Source organism: Phyllobates terribilis, unplaced genomic scaffold (genome assembly GCF_046119375.1).
Source record: "Phyllobates terribilis strain yellow unplaced genomic scaffold, ASM4611937v1 Scaffold_29__1_contigs__length_15306474, whole genome shotgun sequence".
Taxonomy (NCBI): Eukaryota; Metazoa; Chordata; class Amphibia; order Anura; family Dendrobatidae; genus Phyllobates; species Phyllobates terribilis.
Window position 1 is genome coordinate 689,654 of NW_027362789.1, and position 26,142 is coordinate 715,795.

The 26,142-nt window shown below is 45.3% G+C and overlaps 1 pseudogene; it reads left to right on the plus strand.

Moving 5' to 3' along the window:
- LOC141178572 (uncharacterized) overlaps positions 1-26,142 on the plus strand; it is a 167,685-nt pseudogene that overhangs the window by 21,813 nt on the left and 119,730 nt on the right.

Consider the following 26,142-nt stretch of genomic DNA (forward strand, 5'->3'; position numbering starts at 1 on the left):
ATTGTCTTCAGCTGAGAGAAATTATGAAGTGGGTAATAGGGAACTTTTGGCGATCAAATTGGCGTTCGAGGAATGGTCACACTGGTTGAAGGGGGCTGTCCATCCTATTACTGTTATGACAGGATCTTATGGTCAGTAATATCCCCAGTCAGCTAAACGTCTCAACCCTAGGCAAGCCAGATGGTCTCTGTTTTTTACTAGGTTCAATTTTGGTGTCACTTTTTGTCCAGGGGTCAAAAACGTCAAGGCTGATGCTTTGTCCCGAAGCTTCCCTGGTGGTGGTGACCATGAGAACCCTGCCCCGATATTACAGAAAGGGGTAGTCATTTAGGCTCTTTTTTCCCCTTCTCCCATGACAGCACCACCTGAGAGAGGGTATCCGCCCACCAAGGACAGGAACCTACTGAATAAAAAGGCGATACCTCTCCTCCGCATCAGTTTTTGGTTCCTGTCCCTGATGGGAGCCTCACCAGGTGGTACCTCACGTACCTGGATTATGGACGGTGCGGCCTGGAGGCCGTGGAAGCAGCAGATGGTCCCTGTTCCCAGCCCGTCTGGCTGCTGCCCGGGTCTGCGTGTGGGGAGGAGGTGCTGTTTTCCTTCGGATGCCTCCCCGCGTGCGCCGGGGCCTGCGGCCGGGTCTGCGCCTCGCAAAGATGAACTGAGCGCGCCGGCCGGCAGGTCTTCCGGGCTGCGCACGTGGGGGTCGCGTCGCACCCTCTGACGGAGCGCGCCGGAAGTCCGGGCTGCGCACGCGCGGGGTGCTGACGCGCCCTATCACGGAGTGCGCCGGAAACCGGGTCTGCGCATGCGCGGGTGGGAAGCTGTCATCCCGCTGCAAGCGCGCCGGGTGCCGCTGGGCTGCGCACGCGCAGAGGCAGGTGGATCTGCGGGTAGCGCGCCAGCTGGCTAAAATTAAAAAAAAAAAAAAAAAGGAAAAAGAGAGATGAGCACGCTGCCGGAAGGGGAGGAGCCTAAAGGAGGTGGAGCCCTACTGCTTTTAAGGATGGGGAGCAATCAGGATGGCGGTGTCTGCATCCCCGCCATGATGAATGAGGAACCGCAGTCACCTGGGCAGCAGCTGTCACCGCCACAGGAAGTACAGCAGCAGCCACAGCCATCAAAGCAGCGCAAGCAGCTCAAACAAATGGAACGGGAATCTTCCCATCGACAAAGTCATAGCAGTGAGGGGCGTACGAGTTCCGGCAAGACTGGTCAGAAAAGACTTCGTCAGTCCACCTCCGCCAGATGGGAGCCCTCATGTGAACGGCAACCACCGCCTCCGGTACCCTAGTCTGAACGGCAGTGTGGTGAGTGATCTTCGTGAAAGTCTCACCTTGAATAATGTGCTCTTCTCTCTCTCTCTCTTTTCCTCCTTCTTCTCCTTTTATTTCTTGGGGCAGGAGGCGAAGAAGTGTAGTGCTAAAAATAAAAACAGGGAGTGTGCTTTATGCAAAATCGGTCTTCCCACCTCCTATGCCAAAAACCTATGCTCAAGAGCTGGCCAGGAGATGTGCAGTCAAAGTCTAAACTGTGCTCAATCCCTTGTGAGGGGGACTTCTTGTTCGGCAAAGGTCTAGATGACATCCTAGATAAAGCCGCAGACAAAAAACATGGATTTCCCACGGTGTCTGGTTCCCGATTTAACAGTTCCTTTCGGAAGAGAAAATACAGCCGCAGTAAAGCTCCCAGAGACCAAGGTAGCTGGAAAGACCGAAAGCCGTATAGCAGAGGCTTCATGTTTGGGGGTCCCTCCTCCGAGAATAAGAAAGCCCCTAAGTGACAGTTCCCCCCAGGTGGGAGGAAGATTGTCCCACTTCCTGCCTGCCTGGAAGAAAATTTCATCCAATTCTTGGATCTTAGGGATAATCAGGAGGGGGCTCACACTAGAGTTCAAGAGCAGGCCCAAGAACACTGTCAAAATATCAGCCCCCAGAGGTTTAGTGGAACAGATAGCCTTACAGCAGGAAGTTCTCTCTCTGCTCAGGAAAGGAGTTCTGGTGGAAACACCTGCACCCGAGCAAGGAAGAGGATTCTATTCGACCCTCTTCCTAATAAAGAAGCCGGACGGCTCCTTCAGGACCATTGCGAACTTAAAGAGACTGAACGACCATTTAATCTACAGGCCTTTCAAGATGGAAACAATAAAATCAGCCATAAAGATGTTATTTCCGGACTGTTTTATGTGCGTCCTCGATCTGAAGGACGCCTACTACCACGTCCCGATTTTGCCAGATCATCAACAGTTTCTAAGAGTAGCTGTACAATTCGGCAGGCACGTAAGGCATTTTCAGTTCGCAGCTCTTCCCTTTGGCATTTCCATGGCGCCGAGAGTCTTCACAAAAATCATTCTGGAGGTCACAGCACACTTGAGGGAAAGAGATATTTTAGTCATCCCTTATCTGGACGACTTCTTAGTAGTGGGCAGATCATGTCAACTCTGTGCTCTAGCCCTGGCGGACGTCATGGCCAGTCTAAGACGCCTAGGTTGGCTGTTAAATCTGGAGAAGTCAAGGCTGGAACCAAAGAGGGTTCAGTCTTTCCTGGGTCTCATTCTGGACTCGGAAAACCAAACCTGTCTTCTGCCAGAGGAAAAGAAACTGAAGATCAGATCCCTAACATCTCAGATTGTCAGCAATCCGACCATCACCCTGAGGAGTGCAATGTCTCTGTTGGGTACAATGACGTCTTGCATTCCGGCGGTTCAGTGGGCCCAGCACCATTCCAGATGTCTTCAACAGGAGATTCTGGCAGCGGACAGGCGGCTCAAAGGTCGCCTGAATGGGAAAATATCTCTTCCAGATGTTGTGATCAACTCCCTGGACTGGTGGACATCTCCGGTCAACCTATCTTTGGGGGTTCCTTGGACCTTCCAGGTGTCGGATACAATTACAACAGACGCAAGTGCGGAAGGTTGGGGAGCTCACCTAAGGGATCGTTCTGTACAAGGCCTCTGGTCGGACAGCGAGACAAGCCTCTCTTCCAACATGAAAGAGCTGTTGGCAGCCAGAAACGCGCTAAAAGAATTCAGTTCTGTTCTTCAGGGTCCTCACGTCAGGATAATGTCAGACAACAGATCAACAGTCGCCTACATCAATCATCAGGGGGGTACCAGGTCTCTCCCTCTGATGTTAATAGCGGATCAGATCTTCAGGTTTGCCGAGAGTCGGCTGGTTACGCTCTCGGCACTGCATATAAAAGGGGAAGAGAACATAAAGGCCGATTTCTTGAGTCGTCACATCTTGAAACAAGGAGAGTGGGAGTTGAATCCAGCCGTTTTTCAGCAGATTGTGGATCGGTGGGGACAGCCCCAGATAGATCTGTTTGCAAACAGACACAATCGGAAGACCGAAACCTTTTGCTCCCTGAATCCAAAAGAGGGGGCGTTTGCGGTGGACGCGCTGCAGATTCAGTGGGATTTCACTCTAGCTTATGCCTTTCCCCCTTTAGTACTGATCCCTACTATCCTGAGGAAGATCCGAGAGGAACGGGCGAGGGTTATATTGATCGCCCCGTTCTGGCCCAAGAGACCATGGTTCACTTGGATGAAGAGAATGTCCCAAGCAGATCCATGGGTTCTTCCGGACATCCCGGATCTCCTCAGGCAGGGCCCAGTCTGTCATCCCCAAAGAGCGGGCCTGCATTTGACGGCTTGGATTTTGAGAGGTCGCTATTGACGCAAAGGGGGTTTTCTCCAGATCTTGTTACTACCCTTCTAGCAAGTAGAAAGCCGATAACAACTAGAATCTATGGTAGAACCTGGGCTAAGTTCTTGTCTACCTCGGGTCAGTCTGCCAAAGGGAGGGTTCCTATTGAGGCCATACTAGAATTCCTCCAGAAGGGGTTAAACATGGGACTAGCCACCAGTACTCTTAAGGTACAGGTATCTGCTCTGGGGGCACTGTATAATTATGACTTGGCAGCAAATAGATGGATCATTAGATTTATTAAAGCCTGTCATAGATCCAGACCTATTCCTGTTCCAAGAATGCCTCCTTGGGACCTTAATTTAGTTCTGGAAGCATTAACCAAACCTCCCTTCGAGCCCTTAGAGAAAGTTTCAGAAAAAATCTTAACTTTAAAGACTGCGCTATTGGTGGCCCTGACATCAGCTCGTAGAGTCAGTGACTTACACGCACTATCCATTAACCATCCATTCACTCAAGTATGTATGGATAGAGTAATCTTAAGACCAGACCCGGCCTATCTTCCAAAGGTAGCCTCCAAGTTCCATAGGACTCAAGTAATCACTCTCCCTTCCTTCTATCCTAATCCTAGGGATTCTGAGGAATATAAGCTTCACACCTTAGATGTTAGGAGGGTGTTAGTCCAGTATTTGGAAGTGACAAAAGCCTGGAGAAAGAGTGACGCTTTATTTATATCCTTTCAGGGGGCTAGGAAAGGACTTAAGGTTACAAGGGGGACCATAGCTAGATGGGTCAGGGATACTATTACCTTAGCCTACTCTTCTAGCAATCTGCCGGTTCCTGAGAACCTGAAGGCCCATTCCACCAGAGCGGTAGCTGCTTCCTGGGCTGAGAAGGCGGATGTGCCCATCGACATTATATGTAAGGCGGCAACTTGGTCATCCCCTGCTACATTTTACAAACATTACCGTCTTGACCTTTCCTCTTCTACTGATCTGTCCTTTGGTAGAAGGGTGTTGCAAGCGGTGATCCCTCCCTCTGGTATTTAATCTCTATAAATCTCTCAGGTGGTGCTGTCATGGGAGAAGGGGAAAAGATCCTAGTTACTTACCGGTAACGGGATTTTACAGAGCCCATGACAGCACCCTATTAATTCCCTCCCCTTTATCACTGTGGTGTGCACTTTTTTTTTTAAGGTGTTTAGTACATATGTTGAGGTGGTGGTTATGTATTAACCTGTCTTCGGAGGCCCTCTCATGCTCTGAAACAAAAAACTGATGCGGAGGAGAGGTACCGCCTTTTTATTCAGTAGGTTCCTGTCCTTGGTGGGCGGATACCCTCTCTCAGGTGGTGCTGTCATGGGCTCTGTAAAATCCCGTTACCGGTAAGTAACTAGGATCTTTCCTGAACTGGAGGGTGAGGTGCTGGAGGCTCAGAGGGACGTCCCTGCTTCCTGCCCTTCACGAAAGTTATTTGTACCACCTGATCTGCGCCGTAAAGTAATCAAAGAACATCATAACTCTGTGCTTGCTGGGCATCTAGGGGGTAAAGCAACCGCGGACCTCCTCTCTCGTCATTTTTGGTGGCTGGGGTTGCATCGGGATGTAATTGAACGCGTATCTGCTTGTACGATTTGCGCGCGTTATAAGGTTTCGCACACCTGTCTGTCTGGTACTCTTCTTCAGTTACCTATCCCTAGCAGGCCATGGACATACTTGTCCATGGATTTTATTACTGACCTACTGGTTTGTACAGGCAAAACGGTGGTTTTGGTAGTAGTAGATAGGTTCAGTAAAATGATTCACTTCATTGCTTTACCTGCTCTTCCCAATACTAAGACACTGGCTCAGGTGTTCATAAATGAGATTGTGAAGCTTCACAGGGTTCCCTCTGATGTGGTGTCTGATCAGGGGAACCCAGTTTGTTTCCAAGCTCTGGAAGGGATTCTGTTCTCGACGGGGGTGCAGCTGTCCTTTTCCTCTGCCTTTTCACCCTCAGTCGAATGGTCAGACGGAGTGAGTCAATCAGAACTTAGAGGCATACCTCAGGTGTTTTGTCTCCGAAAATCAGGAGGATTGGGCACCCTACTTACCGCTGACAGAATTTGCCATCACCGTTTTTCGGTACATATGGTTATCATCCACAGTTTTGTACTTTCAGTGGGGGAGGAGCTTCTGGAGTTCCTGAAGAGGAACGGTTTGCTTCGTCGCTCTCCTCGGTGTGGCAGGGTGTTCTGTGTAATTTGAAGACCATGGGTGACAGGTATAAACATATGGCTGACAGAAAACGCTTGCCAGGTCCGGACCTCAATGTGAATGACTTTGTGTGGTTGTCTAAAAAAAATATAAGATTGAAAGTTTCTTCTTGGAAGCTGGAACCTAGGTTTATTGGTCCCTAAAAAAATTACCGCCGCCATTAACCCAGCAGCGTTTTGTCTTTACCTTCCTCGGGCCCTTAAGGTTCACAATGTGTTCCACAGGTCCTTACTCAAAAGGTACGTAGAACCTCTTGAGCCCTCACCTCTACCACAGCCCCCAGTAATGGTTGATGGTAATTTGGAGTTTGAGATTTCGAGAATAGTAGATTCTCGTCTCCAACATCATTCTCTACAATACTTGGTGCACTTAAAAGGCTACAGTCCGGAGGAGCGGACGTGGGTTTCAGCGTCAGAGGTGAACGCTCCCAGATTGGTTCGCTCTTTTCACACCTCTTTTCCTGAGAAACCCGGTCCTGAGTGTCTGGAGGCCACTCGTAGAGGGGGGGGGGGGTACTGTCACGGGTGTGTCAGAGGTGACAGACAGTCGCCCTGCAGGGGTTTGCAGGAGATCTCCACGTTTGGCAATGCAGACAGCTGCCTAGATGTGAGGCTGTGTTTAGAACCCAGCTTCTACCTCCCTTTAGTCTGGGTGTATATATACCTGGTGTGTCTAGGTTGGCGTCGCTGGGTATACTCATTTCTACTTTTAACTTGGCTGAATCAGCATCACGTCCTCTTTGGAGTTTTGAGGCCGTGTGCCCTGTTGGAGTTTCTTCTAAAGCAAAGTTGTAATTCCCCTGTGTTGTCTTCCCCTTTTGTCTTTAGAGTGCTAGCGGAGGTTGACTAGTGCTCATCTCCTTCCACCCCCAGCTATAGCCTTACGCCAGGGATAGTTGGGTGAGGCACGTGATGGGCGACAGCTGCGGAGGCTGTATAGGGACATTAGGGGGAGACAGGGTGATGCTAGTCCAGATTAGGAGGTCACCTCTTCCCCCTTTTCCCTTGTGTCTGGGCTCCCTTTCCTTTGCCCCTCTGTGTTGCACTCACACCTGGCGTGGTTCTCTGTGTTGCACTCACACCTGGCGTGACATCGGGACACCCTATTAGTGAGACACATGAACAGTGCACATTGAGGTGAAACAAGAGACCTCTCCTTTTGCATCATTGAGGTGGTTAAACCCAATGTGAGAGGTGGTGATCTCAATAGATGTATCCTCAAAAAGGAAAGTGAGCGGATTTCCAGACTGGATTCACTAGCCCCTAAGGGACTGAATGAGCAAATTTCCTATGCCTGTTTTGTATGAATACAGACCCATTCTGGATTACATTTTTGGATTTTATACTCTACCCATTGCTACTCAGTTCCCTGTGAATATGGTTCACATATTGTTTTACTTCATCAAGAGATCTGAGCTTCTCTATCAGAATTATTTCTTATTAGTTATATCTCACTTATACTATTTAGTAACTAACAAGTGTGGTGTTCCTAGTGTATCTCTAATTATGCAATAGGGGTCAAATATGACCATTTAGGAGTATACTGTGGGCCACCATCCCATACATTTGGTAGTGATAAAGTAGATCCACATGCCGATTGCATGATGGGAGGATGTGCAATACTTGTTTTTAGTCTCCCATGATACTGATCTCAAGAGAGAGGATTTTTCTGTTGGCGGAATGCAATCCAATACCATATGCGCTCCAGTGTGGAACGCAGACATCTGGGCATGCGCATTTGTGGACAATGATCCTAGATGGAATGATGACTACGGGCATGCGCAGTCACAGGTACGAGTCGCGCGGCAGCAATCAGTTTATCTGGTGTTTCAGCAAAAAGCACGTCACTTCCGGACATGCACACTAGGTGATGGACATTATTGCAGACAGATTCTATTCTGTATATCCTGTGACAATTCATCTCTAGGAATGGGAATGGGTCTCCTAGTCTGGGGGGGGATTTGGATGAAGTGGGATATTTAAACATGGACACCTGGCTATTAGGGGCACTATGCTGAACATCATGAATTATCATGCCTCTATCAAGCCTCCTAATGAACCTGTTGAGAAAATGCGTTGAGGCGGATTATTGAAACATTCTCTGAGTACCATACCCTTTCCTTTATACATATTGTAGGGGTTTTACTCACTGGGGCACAATGGGAGGAAAGCAGGAGGCATGTTCCTTTAAAAGTTCATGTGCGTTTATTACTTCATAAACCCAGAAGCCAAACAGAAAAGCAAATAGCCTTTAGATCAGGCAAACAAAGTAAATGTCCTTAGCAGGTCTCTGCTCAGCCAGGCCTGTGTGGCACACAAGGTGGGGTAGCGTCTAGTATCCTGGCTTGGTCTGAAGACAAACATACACAGGAGGCCTTCTCCCTCCAAACACACAGACCATGTGCCAAACAACAGCCTCCATTTTATAGGCTGTTAACCACACCCAGAGGTGAGGTATGTGGGTAGCTGGACCCGCCCATTCTCTCCTTGCTACCCATAACCCGTCTCCCTGGTGCACCAAACCATCCTCTTAGTACTTATCTACCCTAGAGAAACACTCCGGGTTACATCACAGAGACCAGCCATCTCTATGACACATACCTCCCATTGACTATGCGACCATTAGCCACCTTACAATACCTTGATACATATCTGGTTTTATGATTACCCCACGGCTGATGAAAGGGAATCTGTCAGCCCCTGGAACTAATCTGACCTCTAATATTGGCATACAGGTGATAGAAATGTGAATCTATACATCTATGCCTCATATTTTAACAAGAGGAAAACAGAGTCATCATGGTTTAAAAAGAGACACATATTTTATTGACACAATTGATTAAAACAAGTATATAATCAGAATAGAGAACAATATTAATAATAAGCAAGTGAAGAGCAAGGTGGACAATGAAATATCCGAATTAGCCAAAACGGACCTGCCTCAGTACTAGATGCTCAATCAAATAAACGCAACTCTATAGCTGGAAAAAGGTTTTTCCATCGAAGTAGAAAAACGCTGCACCTAAAATTCTTGACCAGTAGAGTATAAGTAATAGGCATAAAAATTTGTTTAAATAGGGTACAATATCATGTCAAGATTGATAAGCTATTATAAAACCGAACACATGGTGGCGCACTCTACAGTGCACTGCAGAGAAAAGAAAAAAGAAAAGCAGCAAAGCCAAGCTTATCAATTAAAGTGCAGCATGCATATTTGTATTAATACGGAGTTGGGTAAATAGGAGAGCACCTCCACACATTCCCTTCCCTCCCCCTACCCCCCACTCCTACCAAAAGAGAGGAGAGGGAAGTGACCTCTTAAGCATATTTGAGCAGAGTGCCAAAGGAGATGTGTCACTATAAATGGGCATGAGGGAGATATATCTCTTACCAGGAGTGGTGGTGGGCGGTCAGTGGGTAATTCAGAAAAACCACGTGCGTCCCCGACGCGCGTTTCGCGGCAGCTAGGGCCGCTTTCTCAAGGGGTGGTGACAGTAGTGGGGAGAAGAGACCCTTTTGAACCGTTGGCGCCGGTCACGTGAACGCTCACGTGACCAATCGCACGTGTGATGGGGGCGTGTGCGGGTGTCCCAGCGACGCGAAACTGGCGCATGCGCCCGCCGAGACCCACGTCAGACAACGCCCCCAAGCCGTCAAGAAACCACCGCGCACGCGCGGGCACGCCGCTCAAAGGGCGGGGATGCCCGACCGTGCGCGGACGTCATGCAGACAGCTGGGGGCGTGTCCAACGGCAGGGAGGCCGGCGCATGCGTACCACGTCACAGGGCAGCAGCACTCGCCTAAAGATTATATGTGCACAAGAAAGAAAAGACAGAACAGGAATAAAACAGGAGATTTCATATTATAGCACAATATCCATGACAGTTTGTCCATCAGTGGCCCTTTTCTTTGTCTTTTTCCCCTCATTCTGTCATCCCATCCTTCATTTCCTATGGAGCATCTGCATCACACAGTCATTTTGAATAGGTAAAGATCGGTCCAATAAGGTGCAAAGAAGAAGAGTTATGCACTATCTGAAAAAAAACTGAAAGAATATATAAACCAATTAAAAATTAAAAATAAATAAAAAACAAAAAACAAAAAGTAGACCCCAACCTAAACGTGTATATCCCTCGGGCACAGTGAGGGTAGAGAGGAGGGGATCATTGTATGAAATAGGATCAACTATAAATAATTTAATGTCATAAAAAGGAGGAGAAAGAAAGGGACTCATTTAGTCCACGGGGTGACAATGTCCCAAGTGTCACTATCCATTTATCTTCAACCTGCGCCAAAATCTTTTTGACATTGCCACCCCGCGCACCCAAATGTATCACGTCTATCCCCCGCACTTTGAAACAGCGAGGGTCGCAATTATGGACAGCCCTAAAGTGCCTGGGAGCTTTTGAGTTCATTGACATCAGTCGCTGTCCTGGCCGCACCAATGTCGCGCACATGCTCACGCACACGTTTTCTCAGTTCCCTGGATGTAAGTCCAATATAGATTAAGGGGCAATCACACGTGGCATAATATATGACATTACTAGTGCCACATGAAATGTAGTGTCTTATTTTGAAATGTCTGTTGCCATCTGAGGACGTGAACGTGTTGCTGCGCGCGACATTGGTGCAGGCAAGACAACGACCGCAGGGAAAAGTTCCAAGGGTCGGTCCACGAGAACCAAAAGGATTTGGTTGTATCGGAACATAGTGGCTCGAGACTAGGAGGTCTTTAAGATTTTTGGCCCGTCTTGGGGTCATAAGGGGACGATCCCCAAGAATTGGTCCCAGGGAGGGGTCGGTTGCCAAGATGTCCCAGTGCTTGGTCATGATCTTCCTCATATTTTCCCACTCATGGTTATAATTAGAAATGTACCGAATTTTTGCTTGTCCGGTCTCCAACCCCTTAATGGCGTTCGAGTATAATAAATTGTTACGTGGGGTTCGCCTAGCCCTATCGTATCCATGCTTAATACATCTGTTGCTGTATCCTCGTTGTTTAAATCTGAGCTTCAAGTCCACGGCCTGACGCTCAAATTTAAGGTCAGAGGAGCAGATCCGCCTCGCCCTCAGGAACTGCCCAACGGGGACGGCTCTTATAGTAGTTGGATGGTGTGCCGTGTCAGCGTCGCTGGGACACCCGCACACGCCCCCATCACACGTGCGATTGGTCACGTGAGCGTTCACGTGACCGGCGCCAACGGTTCAAAATGGTCTCTTCTCCCCACTACTGTCACCACCCCTTGAGAAAGCGGCCCTAGCTGCCGCGAAACGCGCGTCGGGGACGCACGTGGTTTTTCTGAATTACCCACTGACCGCCCACCACCACTCCTGGTAAGAGATATATCTCCCTCATGCCCATTTATAGTGACACATCTCCTTTGGCACTCTGCTCAAATATGCTTAAGAGGTCACTTCCCTCTCCTCTCTTTTGGTAGGAGTGGGGGGTAGGGGGAGGGAAGGGAATGTGTGGAGGTGCTCTCCTATTTACCCAACTCCGTATTAATACAAATATGCATGCTGCACTTTAATTGATAAGCTTGGCTTTGCTGCTTTTCTTTTTTCTTTTCTCTGCAGTGCACTGTAGAGTGCGCCACCATGTGTTCGGTTTTATAATAGCTTATCAATCTTGACATGATATTGTACCCTATTTAAACAAATTTTTATGCCTATTACTTATACTCTACTGGTCAAGAATTTTAGGTGCAGCGTTTTTCTACTTCGATGGAAAAACCTTTTTCCAGCTATAGAGTTGCGTTTATTTGATTGAGCATCTAGTACTGAGGCAGGTCCGTTTTGGCTAATTCGGATATTTCATTGTCCACCTTGCTCTTCACTTGCTTATTATTAATATTGTTCTCTATTCTGATTATATACTTGTTTTAATCAATTGTGTCAATAAAATATGTGTCTCTTTTTAAACCATGATGACTCTGTTTTCCTCTTGTTAAAAAATGTTACTTTTGAGTCGGTATTTGAGGGTGTTGGGGGGGATTTTGTTCCCTCGCCCACACTCAATTTCTAATATTTGGGCTATTTTGCTAATTATCTATGCCTCATATTAGAGGTCTGTTTGCTGAGAAATGGCTTTTTATTCAGTGAAGATTCTGATGCTTGCTGGCCGTGGGGAGTGGATTCCCTTTAATAAATACTCACTTAGCCCCATTCTTCATGCAGATACTAATGAATCCAGGACCTATGAGATTTTTACCATATGATAGTTGGATAGTTAGGGGTGTATCATCCATAGCAGCAGCCCACAGGGCGACTATGGTGCCCGTGAAAAAACACAGAATTTGAGCTTGGTTTAAGTTGGTATCCATGCAGCACATAAATGCATGTTTACTATGGCCATAAATCAGAAAAAAACCTATAAGAAGAAAAAGGATCATAAACCCTGCTGTGAATAAATAAAAAGCAAAAGTGCATTTAAATAAAATAGGGTTCTTAGCAACACTGTTTTTGATCAAAAATAGCATGAAAGCTATCCCAACCATGGTAAAATGAACCCATTCAGGATAGTCCTACTCTGCTTAATATTAAAAACCTTACCATGTATCAAAGCCTCAAACTTCTGTGTGTGAATCAGACATGAGATCTAATGTGATAGAAGATTACAGTCCGAGGAAGACGGGAAATATTCATATAGACGACCGGTGGTGATGTAGTCAGTGAAGAACTCTGGCTAAATATGTTTCTAGAGCCGTAGTAGAAGATGAAGATGTCGTCCTCATCATGAAGTAGTTATTTCTCATGTTACGTGTAATGAATATCTCCTGCAGTATTACTAATACCGATTCCAGTGTCGGTAAAAGAGACGAGAATTAGCTTTATGGAAGATGAGTCTATGAGAAACGTGTTCAGCTGCCGACTCCGAGGAAGAAACTGCTTGTTGTCTGTGGCCTAAAATATATAGGTTTTATTACTAGATGTAAAGCAGAAAACTAAATACTGTAAAATAATATATCTCCTCATATGTTTCCCTTATTATCTCCAGTAATTGTATTATTACACAGGATTTTTATGATGTTACATCAGCTCATTATCTTCTCATTCAGGTCCCTACAATATCAGATCCTCTCAGTGAAGATCTTCTATTTAAGAGAATTTTCCTTATGGACCCATCAAAGATGGATATGGATAGAGACAAGATGGCTGAGAGGATATTACACCTCACCCTAGAGATCCTCTTCCGTCTTACTGGAGAGGTGAGAGATTCTGATGACATCATATTACATCATTCTTATCTATGGGAATAACAGATGGACAGAACTGGAGAGGTGAGGACTCTGGAAATGTCTGCAGTGAGATTTATTAATGTGTCTCTCCATAACCAGGATTACACAGTAGTGAAGAAGACCTCTAGTGGGCGCTGTTAGACCTCTAGTGAGCGCTGTCAGGACCCTGTGTCTGAGGGATGGGAAAGACCCCTCAGCCCAAACTCAGGGCCTCCACCTCACCCCCTGATACATGAGGGCATCAATGACCAGAAGATCCTAGAACTCGCCTACAAGATGATTGAGTTGCTGACTGGAGAGGTGACACTGCTGGGACATTATACAGTAATGCTATGAAAGGATCGGGGGAATGATGGTATCATTGTATGTTTCAGGTTCCTATCAGATGTCAGGATGTCACTGTCTATTTCTCCATGGAGGAGTGGGAGTATTTAGAAGGACACAAAGATCTGTACAAGGACGTCATGATGGAGGTTCCCCAGCCCCTCACATCACCAGGTAATAGACAGGACTAAATACACACGGCCTATAATTATCTATATGTAAAGAATGAATCCAGTCCCTGTATGTGTTTCCTCCAGATCTATCCAGTAAGAGGACAACACCAGAGAGATGTCCCCGTCCTCTTCTTCCACAGGACTGTAAACAAGAAGATCCCAATGTTCCTCAGGATCATCAGGTAGATGGAGAGAAGGTGTCATGAGATCTCCCCTATGATGTGTAGACGGCTGTAAAGGTCTTGTGTTCCGTCTTGTTTTATCCACCATTATTATGTTTTCTATTTGTGCAATGAGAACAGTGTAGATGGCAGGATTAGAGCTGATCATAGATGGGACTTCTACATCTTTCTGTGACTTTTATAATATTTGTTTCAGGGTGAAGATCTGACCCATATTAATACTACAGAGACATATGTGAGGGGTGATGAGCGGTGTAAAGAGGAGATTCCTACATATGACTACCCAGGTGAGTAGTGACCACTAAATGCAGAGAAGTCACAGATTCTTCTCAGTCACCGGCTGTGGCTGCTTTATCGGTTGTGTAGTCCGGCTGTATCACAATCGTGTGATCACCATTTTGCCTCTAGACCACAACATTCTCTTCCACCCAAAACTGTTCAAATGATTTTGGGCATTGAAACCCTTTTCCATAGAACTTACAACCTGGAGGATCCACCTACCCCCTGTGATTAGGAGACGCTACCTGCCCAGATCTGTAAATCACAAAGCCAGAAAATCACTTGAAGAAAAATATTATGATGGGTCTGTAAGAGAAAGTGGAGGGTAATGATGCTGTTGGCTTCCTAGATCGATGATATCTTATTGGATGAATCTCCCTTCTCCCCCTTCTGTGCTGCTGAATGTGCCCATATGGTCCCGTCTTTCTGGCCAAACTTTACCTTTATGATCTACAACATTAAATGTGCAGTGAGGCCAAGTGTGAATTTCTGTACAATAACAACAGAGTCTCCCTTTATCCTGAGTTTTCAATTTCTTTTAAAACCGACTAACTTCGAACCAGATTGTGATAAACTAAACAAAAAAAAATTACACCTGTGCCATGATATATCTTTAATAGTGATGAGCGAGCATGCGTTACTCGGGCTTTACGAGTGTTGTTATGTTTTCGTCACTCAGTGCTCATGATTTGTGACTGTTTGACAGCTTGAATACATGTGATGAATGCCTGTTTCTTAGGCATTCCTCACATATTAAAGCTGTCAAACCGTCGCAAATCATGAGCATTGAGTGACGAAAACATAATGCCGGAGCACCGCTGAAGATACTCGGCGAGCACCCGAGCATGCTCGCCGAAAGGGTTAACAGAACATACTCGCTCATCACTAATCTTTAAGCTAAATTTAAGTCACCTCATCTCTGCACTATTATAAAAGTTCTCTTTGAATGTCTAATATTTCTTTTTGACACTCATCTGACAGAAAATATTGTCCCTTACGATAGTTTAGATTCCCAAGAGCCACCGAGCCCCATACTCTAATTATCCCAGAGAGGTTTCACCACTAGTTACTCACTACTTACTGATGAAGACAGTCGAGTTTGGTCATTTCAGTAGATGTGTTATTGTCTATAGTCACAGTTTTGACTATAGTACTTAGTGCCCAAAATAGTCTGATTTAACCCCTTCCTGCAGACAGTCTTGTGTTCCTATCTGGGCCCATTCCTCAAATCTGACGTGTGTCACTTTATGTGGTGATAACTTTGGAATTCTTCACAAAGGATAATAGGAAACAAATGGACCTTACAAATTATTTTCCACCTTCTCTTGAATCTGACAATACCCTATATACGGTTGTACACTACTGTCTGGGCACATGGCAGGTTAAGAAGGGAAGGAGCGACATTTAGCTATTTGAATGCAGATTTTGCTGGAATAGTTTGCAGACACAATGTATTGGGGACACTGTTCGTTGTCACCTGGCAGCTCAAAAGATGGCTACCACAAACAGGCTTGGCGCTATCTACTCCATTTTCCAGATCTCAGGGTTTGCCTTGCTCATCATCCTTTAACCCCTCTACATGGATTTGGACTTGGACAGAGACCCCCTAAGCTTGGGCCACAGTGTTACCTAATGTTCTGTGGTGTGAGATGGCAAGAAGAATAGTCAGATAGCCGGGTCAGAACATGGAGGTCATAGAAAATACAAAATCAGATGACACAAGAGTAGTCAGTAAACGGGCCGAGGTCACAACAGAAACAAATACACAAGCCGGGAGCTGAGCACAGAGGACTGAACCAGAGGAGAACAAGGCTGTATCTGGCAGCTTCCGGCAATATGCTTCCAGCTTTAGTAGGGTGCGGTGCTTTCCAATTGGCTGAAGTAGATTACTTCAGCTGGACCGCTCACACACCCATACTGCCAGACAGGATGGTACTACAGGTACCATGCACCCTAATCTTAGTGGCTGGACAGAGCCTGCGCTGCCCAGAGCTTCTGGTTCTGACGTCTCCTCCATCACCAGCGCCGCCTGCAGGATGAATAAGGCGGCTCCTGGCGAGAGAAGCAGACGTCACAGGAGCAGATCCCAGAGGAGATGGGACCCACTATGTGACCAAAATGCAGAAAACCAGAGCAGTAGAAATCCCCATAAAGTGACTCCATTTTGGAAATTATAACCCTCAGTGAAATAATCTATAGGAGTAGTGACTATTTTGAATCCACAGGCACTTTCCGGAAATTAGCACACAGTGGATGTTGGAGAGTGAAAATTACAAATATATAATTTCATTACCCAACATATAGTGCCCAGATTGTGCTCCAGGAGACACACACTGTAAATTAAGTGGGTTCTTCTCACTATAGTAATGCCAAATACATGGATGATAAATGTGGTTTGGGTGCACTGCAAGGCTCAGAAGTGAGGGGGAGATCTGACTTTGGGAGAGTGGATATTGCTGGATTGGTTTATGGAAGCCATGTTGCTTTTCAAAAGCCTTTGAGCCACTAATAATGTGGAAACCTCTATTTTTCCATTGGCAGAGGATGGACCTGAGTGGGGACTTGTTTTTTGTGAGATGAGTAGAAGTTTTTATTGATATTATTTTTGCCTACATAACATTGTTTGGTGGCTTTTTATTCCATATTTGGGAGGCAGAATGAACAAACAGTTGAACACCACGCTCTACTGGTTCATCCTATGAGGTTTTCTATTAGACTGTGAACTGTTATTGTCTTGGTGAATAATGATGGCTAACATAGGACAAAATTAAAAAAAAAAAACAGAAAAATATACATCCTTACTAACACCAATAATCGTACCAATTCATGGAGGGGGTAGTTGCCTAGTATTAAAGATGCACACAGATGAAGCTTGCATAGGACGCCCATCACACAGGTAAGTTTGATGCACAGTGTCTGCCTTACTATACTGATGATGTCCATACTGGGTAGGAAGGCTGCCCAGCACTATATAAGTGCACCCCACATGGACAGACACCCCAGTACACCCAACCAACACTAAAATGCTAATGCATTTGTTATCTGATTTAGTATTGGTAAGGCTGATTTTTTTCTGTGATATGTTTTCTTGGTAGATAATGATACTTTTACATAAAGTGCATTTTTATGGAGAGTTTAAGTAGAAATATTCAACAATATAAATTTTAAGGATATGTTATTCATAAATAATAATTGGTTTTATTTTTGGCAGATGACTGTACCAGGAGATCAGAGAGACAGCTGACATCTTCAATTTTTAAATCAGATGATCTTGAGATCACACAAGATACAATTGAAGTGAATGCCATTACTCCAGATATCCCATCATCCCTTCACAGCAAAGATCTGTCATCTGATCCTATGAAACAGGTCCTGTCTTCTAATTCATTACAAACTACTAAGGAAAATCAAAGTCACAAAATAAGCATTAAAAAACAAACTGCTCCTAAAACAAAGAAGCCATTTTCATGTTCAGAAAGTGGAAAATGTTTTACAGAGAAATCAAGTTTAATCAGACATCAGATAACTCACACAGTGGAGAAGCCTTTTTCCTGTTCAGAATGTGGAAAATGTTTTAGCCGGAAATCAATTTTTGTTGCGCACAAGAGAATTCACACAGGGGAAAAGCCTTTTTCCTGTTCAGAATGTGAGAAATGTTTTAACCAGAAATCAGATTTGGTTGAGCACCAGAGAACTCACACAGGGGAGAAGCCTTTTTGCTGTTCAGAATGTGGAAAATGTTTTAGCCAGAAATCAATTTTGGTTGCGCACAAGAGAATTCACACAGGGGAAAAGCCTTTTCCCTGTTCAGAATGTGGGAAATGTTTTAACCAGAAATCAGATTTGGTTAAACACAAGAGAACTCACACAGGGGAGAAGCTATTTTCCTGTTCAGAATGTGGAAAATGTTTTAGCCGGAAATCAATTTTGGTTGCGCACAAGAGAATTCACACAGGGGAAAAGCCTTTTTCCTGTTCAGAATGTGGGAAATGTTTTTTCCAGAAAGCGCATCTTGATAGACATCAGATAACTCACACAGGGGAGAAGCCTTTTTCCTGTTCAGAATGTGAGAAATGTTTTAACCAGAAATCAGATTTGGTTAATCACCAGAGAACTCACACAGGGGAGAAGCCTTTTTGCTGTTCAGAATGTGGACATTTTTTTTCCTGGAAATCAGGTTTTGTTACGCACAAAAGAACTCACACAGGGGAGAAGCCTTTTTCCTGTACAGAATGTGGGAAATGTTTTAGCCAGAAATCAGATTTGGTTAAGCACCAGAGAACTCATACAGGGGAGAAGCCTTTTTCCTGTTCAGAATGTGGAAAATGTTTTAGCCAGAAATCAGTTTTGGTTATACACCAGAGAAATCACACAGGGGAGAAGCCTTTTTGCTGATCAGAATGTGGGAAATGTTTTAGCCGGAAATCAGATTTGGTTATACACCAGAGAACTCACACCCATGAGAAGCCTTTTTCCTGTTCAGAATATGGGAAATGTTTTACATGGAAATCAACTCTTAAACTTCAGAGAAGTCACACAGGGGAGAAGCCTTTTTCCTGTTCAGAATGTGGGAAATGTTTTGTGCAGAAATCATCACTTCTTAGTCACCAAAGTATTCACACAGACGAGAAGCCATTTTCATATTCTTAATATGGGAAATGGTTTACACGGAAATCAACTCTTAATAAACTTCAGAGAAGTCACACAGGGGAGAAGCCTTTTTAAGATTTTTAACCAAAAATTGTATCTTCATAAAGGGGTTGTCCACTACTAGGACAACTCCTTCTCATTCCTCATGTTTGGCCTTGTTAAAATAAAAACACTCATATGCACTTACTGTTCTGGCATCGTTCCATTGGTGTCACAACTCGCGTTTCCGTAAGGCTGTTACATCACACAAGATTGTTACATCACACAATCCTGCTCCCAATCAACGCCACCTTCAGACGTATTGTACATCAACAGGAAGGACATGGCCTGGACATAGCACCAAGAGAACGCACACACTGAAAGCACTCTCTTCAGACCGTGTTCTTGGGGTAATTATAAACAATTTACAGCCTCAAACATGACTTTCGATATGGGAAAGAAAGAAGAGATCGGAGGTTAATCTGAGGTCCTCCACCTCTGTCAGCATGTCTGGTATGCAGCGTTTCTTATGGAAGGTCTTATCTTCCTGCTCCGGAGCTATTACTGCCTCACCTCAGCATGGAAAAAGATGCAGTCTTAACCCTCATGATGCCAGACAGCTCAGGTCTGTAAGTACTGCACCAACTTCTCTCTTAATGTCGGCCACACAAGAAAACAGCTCCACAAATCTCCCTGTACTCCCACCAAAGCCCACATACTGAGCAGTGCTTGCTTCACAGGGACATTTACCCCCCAGCCACAGGTTATTCTGATATGGGGAACAACATAACTTATTTGTATATCAGATTGCGTCTAGCCCTACTAAAGAAGATATGGAGCAATATATTCAGAGGCTGGAGACCACATACAATACTGAAATACGTCCCCTCACTTCTATCCTGTCACAGCTTACTGACAAGGTACAGAGATTAGAGGATAATGTCGTCCAAGTTAGAGGCCATCATAATGCTAAGAAACTAACACTGGATCTTCACAGCCAGTAAATAAACCATCTGTTTAATATGGTTGATGATCAAGAAAATCACAATAATATCTGGATAAGGGGTATACCTGAAAGCATCAATGCACAAGTGATTCTGCCCACACTGTGATCATTATTCAATAATATTCTTGGTGATCCTATTGATAAGGAGCTGGAGATTTAAAAGGCGCACCGTACAATAGTCAATCATGGCCCAGATCCTGAGCGTCCAAGGGACATTATCTGTCGCATACATTTTTTTCATTGTAAAAGAGGCCATTGTGAGGAAAGCAGAGGAGTTGGGTCCTGGTGATTTCAATGGAAAACGCATATAATTGCTCACATACAGTACAGACGAAAAGTTTGGGCACACCTTCTCATTTAAAGATTTTTCTGTATTTTCATGACTATGAAAATTGTACATTCACACTGAAGGCATCAAAACTATGAATTAACACATGTGGAATTATATACTTAACAAAAAAGTGTGAAACAACTGAAAATATGTCTTATATTCATCAAGAGAATGCCAAGAGTGTGCAAAGCAGTCATGAAAGCAAAAGGTGGCTACTTTGAAGAACCTAGAATATAAGACATATTTTCAGTTGTTTCACACTTTTTTGTTATGTATATAATTCCACATGTGTTAATTCATAGTTTTGATGCCTTCAGTGTGAATGTACAATTTTTATAGTCCTGAAAATACAGAAAAAATTTTAAATGAAAAGGTGTGTCCAAACTTTTGGTCTGTACTGTATCTATCCTGAATGACTCTTGCTAAAAGAAGGGTATTGAAACCACTACTTGATGCCATCTGGGAAAATGGCCTGATGTACTCCTGGGGGTACCCATTCCAGCTGTATATTTTCAAAGATCCAAGCAACATGAGACCTGTTTGTGATGCCCTGGACATTCCATATATCTGACTGGCCACCTGCTCCACCATTGCCACAGAGAGTTCCAGCACGTCACAGAAGGTGTTCAATGGATCAGGAACTTGATGGTGATGCAGCCAGATGGGAAAGGAACCTGCCAATCATATGAGCTCCTGAAATGAATCTGGTCTTCCCTGATGAGAGACAGTTTGCAGATGGTTACTTATTTCTTTAAGCATATAATTAGATATATCTAAATAGAGCATTAGGTGCCACTCTTCCACTATATAGAATGTCTAAGTTCATATAAGATCTTAGACCAGGATATAAGTTGAGTTCACATGATACTACTGTAATATCAGGCTATATTACATTACTTGCTTTATATTCCATGGTTCCACCTAATAGGAATCCTAGAACTAAAAGTTTGACTTACGCCTGTAAAGATCACCCCCAGTTAGGGACTTGCATTGGGATCTGCTTGTTTCACAATTTCCTACTGTTTTGATATATTCATAATCTATACTTCTTAGACACTGAGAGGTAGACGTTACTATCTACCGTCTATACTTCCTCTTTTCTCTTAACCTTTCTCTCTTCCATTCCTCCTTTTTTTCATATAATATGGCACAACTCAAAACTTGTTCATTGAATGTCAGAGGACTTAATGTTCCAGAGAAAGGAGCTCAAGTGTTTTATTGTAGGCATAAACAGCACGTACATTTTCTCTTTCTTCAGGAGTCACACTTTAGAGGCGATCATATACTGTACCTCAGATTACTAATAGATATTATTCATCTTGGCGTCCCAGAAAAATGCAGTTTTGAAGTCTAAGGTGCTGAGTATAGGCCGCCACAGATCACTGGCGCATACTATTGTAGAAACACTGTCTGACACGGAGAGGAGGTATGCGTTTAAGATCTCCATCTACTCCAAAACTTCTATCTCCCTAATTGTGACAAAATTAAGACATGACGTCATTATTTAAACAAACTAAAATATTTTGCGGAGGACCTTATCATCATTGGAGGTGACTTTAATTCTGTCTTGGATCCTTCTTTAGACCCGGCCCAGGGCTGGAGTCACCAATATAAAACACAAACAAAAGCTTTGCTAATTGTGCTTTGGTCTCAACCGGTCGATGTATGGAGGATACTACATCCAGACGTAAAGGATTATACCTATTATTCTCCTTTACACAATATGCATAGCCATATAGTCCTTTTCTTAATTAGCCGTCACTTGCCTACATGGCAAGCTACATCTCAGGTAGGAACCGCTGTATGGTCAGATCAGGCTCCTGTATATTGTAACTAGCTATGGAACCCGTTCTATGCCCGGGTGGCGAGCATTTTTATTGGTATATGGTCTCCCATGCTGGTATTTCTGCTGCCCCCATGCTGTCCGTCCCCACCATCCCATCCTGGTATGCATGGCACCCCTCATTCCCAATCTTGGTATGCATGGCACCCCTCACCACCAATCCTGGTATGCATGGCACCCCTCACCACCAATCCTGGTATGCATGGCACCCCTCATCCTCAATCCTGGTATGCATGGCACCCATCATCCCCAATCTTGGTATGCATGGCACCCCTCATCCCCAATCTTGGTATGCATGGCACCTCTCATTCCAAATCTAGTATACATTGCACCCCTCATTCCAATCCTGGTATGTATGGTACCCAATCCCTCATCCTGGTATGCATGGCACCACTAATCCCCCAATCCTGGTATGCATGGTACCCCTCATCCCTATCCTGGTATGTATGGCACCCCTCATCCCCCAATCCTGGTATGTATGGCCTCCTCATCCCCCAATCCTGGTATGCATGGCACCCGATTCCAAATCTGGTATACATTGCACCCCTCATCCCAATCCTGGTATGTATGTTACCCAATCCCTCATCCTGGTATGCATGGCACCACTCATCCCCCAATCCTGGTATGCATGGCACCCCATTCCTCATCCTGGTATGCATGGTGCCCCTCATTCCTATCCTGATATGCATGGTACCCCTCATCCCTATTCTGGTATGTATGGTACCTCTCATCCTGGTATGCATGGCACCCCTCATCCCAATTCTAGTATGTATGGCCTCATCCCAGAAACCTGGTATGCATGGCACCCCTCATCCCAATTCTGGTATATATGGCTTCCTCATCCCAGAAACCTGGTATGTATGGCACCCAATCACTCATCCTGGTATGCATGGCACCCCACCCCCTATCCTGGTATGTGTGGCACCCCTCATCCCTATACTGGTATGCATGGCACCCCTCATCCCTATACTGGTATGCATGGTACTCCTCATCCTTATTCTGGTATGCATGGTACCCTTCATCCTGGTATGCATGGTAACCCCCGCATTCCTATCCTGGTATGTATGGTACCCCTATTCTGGTATTCATGGTACCCCATCCCTATCCTAGTATGCATGGTACCCTGCATTCCTATCCTGGTATGCATGGCACCCCATCCCTCATCCTGGTATGCATGGTACCCCTCATCCTCAATCCTGGTATGCATGGCACCCATCATCCCCAATCTTGGTATGCATGGCACCCCTCATCCCCAATCTTGGTATGCATGGCACCTCTCATTCCAAATCTAGTATACATTGCACCCCTCATTCCAATCCTGGTATGTATGGTACCCAATCCCTCATCCTGGTATGCATGGCACCACTAATCCCCCAATCCTGGTATGCATGGTACCCCTCATCCCTATCCTGGTATGTATGGCACCCCTCATCCCCCAATCCTGGTATGTATGGCCTCCTCATCCCCCAATCCTGGTATGCATGGCACCCGATTCCAAATCTGGTATACATTGCACCCCTCATCCCAATCCTGGTATGTATGTTACCCAATCCCTCATCCTGGTATGCATGGCACCACTCATCCCCCAATCCTGGTATGCATGGCACCCCATTCCTCATCCTGGTATGCATGGTGCCCCTCATTCCTATCCTGATATGCATGGTACCCCTCATCCCTATTCTGGTATGTATGGTACCTCTCATCCTGGTATGCATGGCACCCCTCATCCCAATTCTAGTATGTATGGCCTCATCCCAGAAACCTGGTATGCATGGCACCCCTCATCCCAATTCTGGTATATATGGCTTCCTCATCCCAGAAACCTGGTATGTATGGCACCCAATCACTCATCCTGGTATGCATGGCACCCCACCCCCTATCCTGGTATGTGTGGCACCCCTCATCCCTATACTGGTATGCATGGCACCCCTCATCCCTATACTGGTATGCATGGTACTCCTCATCCTTATTCTGGTATGCATGGTACCCTTCATCCTGGTATGCATGGTAACCCCCGCATTCCTATCCTGGTATGTATGGTACCCCTATTCTGGTATTCATGGTACCCCATCCCTATCCTAGTATGCATGGTACCCTGCATTCCTATCCTGGTATGCATGGCACCCCATCCCTCATCCTGGTATGCATGGTACCCCGCATTCCTATCCTGGTATGTAGGGTACCCCTCGTCCCTATCCTGGTATGCATGGTACCCCATCCCTATCCTGGTATGTATGGTACCCCTCATCCCTATTCTGGTATGCATGGCACCCCTCCTCACTCCCCAATCCTGGTATGCATGGTCCCCTCACCCACCAATCCTTGTATGCATAGCACTCCTCATCCCTATACTGGTATGTATGGCACCCCTCACCCCCCCCAATCCTGGTATGTTTGGTACCCCTCATCCTGGTATGCATGGCACCCCATTCCTCATCCTGGTATGCATGGTACTCCTCATCCCCCAATCCTGGTATGCTTGGTACCCCTCATCCCCCATTCCTGATATGTGTTGCCCCCTCACCCCCCAATCCTGGTATGTATGGCACACCTCATCCCTTTCACGCTGCACACATACAATAAAATAAACACTTAATCTCACCTTTCTTCTCTGTGCTCCAGCGCTACAGTGTTCTGTTCTGCCGGAGGCTGGGGGAGAAGTGCAGCGCCAGAGTATGCGCATGCCCATACCGCGCTGTCCGGTGCCATTTTGCTGAAGACACACTGCAAATAGCACTATGTGCATGTGCTGATTCGACACCTTCACTCCTGCCCCGGTCTCCGGCGAAGAGAGGTGCCGCGGCAACGTTCCTCCCAGTCAGGTAAGTATGGCACCGGAGATCGTGGTATGCGTTCAGTGTCTACGCATACTGTGATCTCTGGCACCATATACGCTCCTCTTACCTGTAACGGCTCCATACCTGCTTCTGTCTGGAGCCAGACTGCGCAGGCGTGTCGCGCTTGCGCAGGCGTGTCGCGCTTGCGCAGTCAATAAAGGCTTCAGACAGAGACACGCATCTCCCGTTGTATTATAGTTCTGACTATGCCGGACTCCACCTAGGCTTCAGATGTTGGAACCTAAATGATAATCTGTTGAAAGACTCACTCTGTGTCTCAGACCTTCTTGAGACTATAGACTCCTTCAAATATATGAGCATGATGAAACTGTCTTACCATTTAAAGGGGTAGCACTCACATGTGTCATCAGAGGTATAATATTAAAACAGATAAAAGCTCAAAAAAAGGAGAGAACAGCTAAAGTCTCCCATTTGCTTGAGCGGATTGATCTCCTTGACAAACAACATAAATGATCTGCTTCCTTCCAGGTATATGTAGACCGGCTTAACGCTAGAAGGGAGCTAAAGTAGTTTCATGGATGGGGTACTCGCAAATATTGTGTAATTTCAGGGCATTTACTTATGGAAGGAACCAAGTGAAAGCTTCCATTCTCGGTACTCGATATAGGGCCTCCTCGAGAAAATTACTTAAAATGTCGTACACTAAAGTTAATATATAAGGTGTGGGATAGGGGTAAAAATATTCTGGGGATTGGAAAGTACACAAACTACTCCTTTATGGCACAACTATAACTTACCAGAGCTATAGAAGCTAAATAATATTAGTGAGTGGGAGGATAGGGGTACTAGAATAAACATCATACTGATTGATAGACATCACCCAATAGATACCATTGCTAAAGCAGTAGATACAAAAGGTCTATTAACCCTTATTTATAGGCAGTTACTGGCCCTACATTTGGATAAATATCCTTTGATAGTTAAGACAAAATGGGAGGAGGATGTGGGTCCGTTATCTGAGGAGCAATGGGGAAAATACTGGATTTGACACCGAAACTTTCATTGTCAGAGTCACAAAGATTGTCCCGAATTCTTCTCATTCATAGGGTATATAGATCCCCAAGTATTTTATTTAAAATTGTAATACAAACGGATGACACATGTCCTAGATGTGGTCAAAATGACGCCCACCTGATGCATATGATGTGGGAATATTGGCGACTACTGGAAGGGGGTGATCGCTCTTGTACTATCTGTATTTGGGATACAACTTCGGTTGGAACCTAAAATCTGTATCCTAGGACTCCTGGGAGAAGACGTAGACTTAGACTCCCATATGGCAGTAGGTAGCTCAAGAATATTATTCCAAGCCAGAAAGTTGTTGGCACTACATTGGATAGACCATTCTCCCCCAACGATAACAGAACTAAAATCCAGG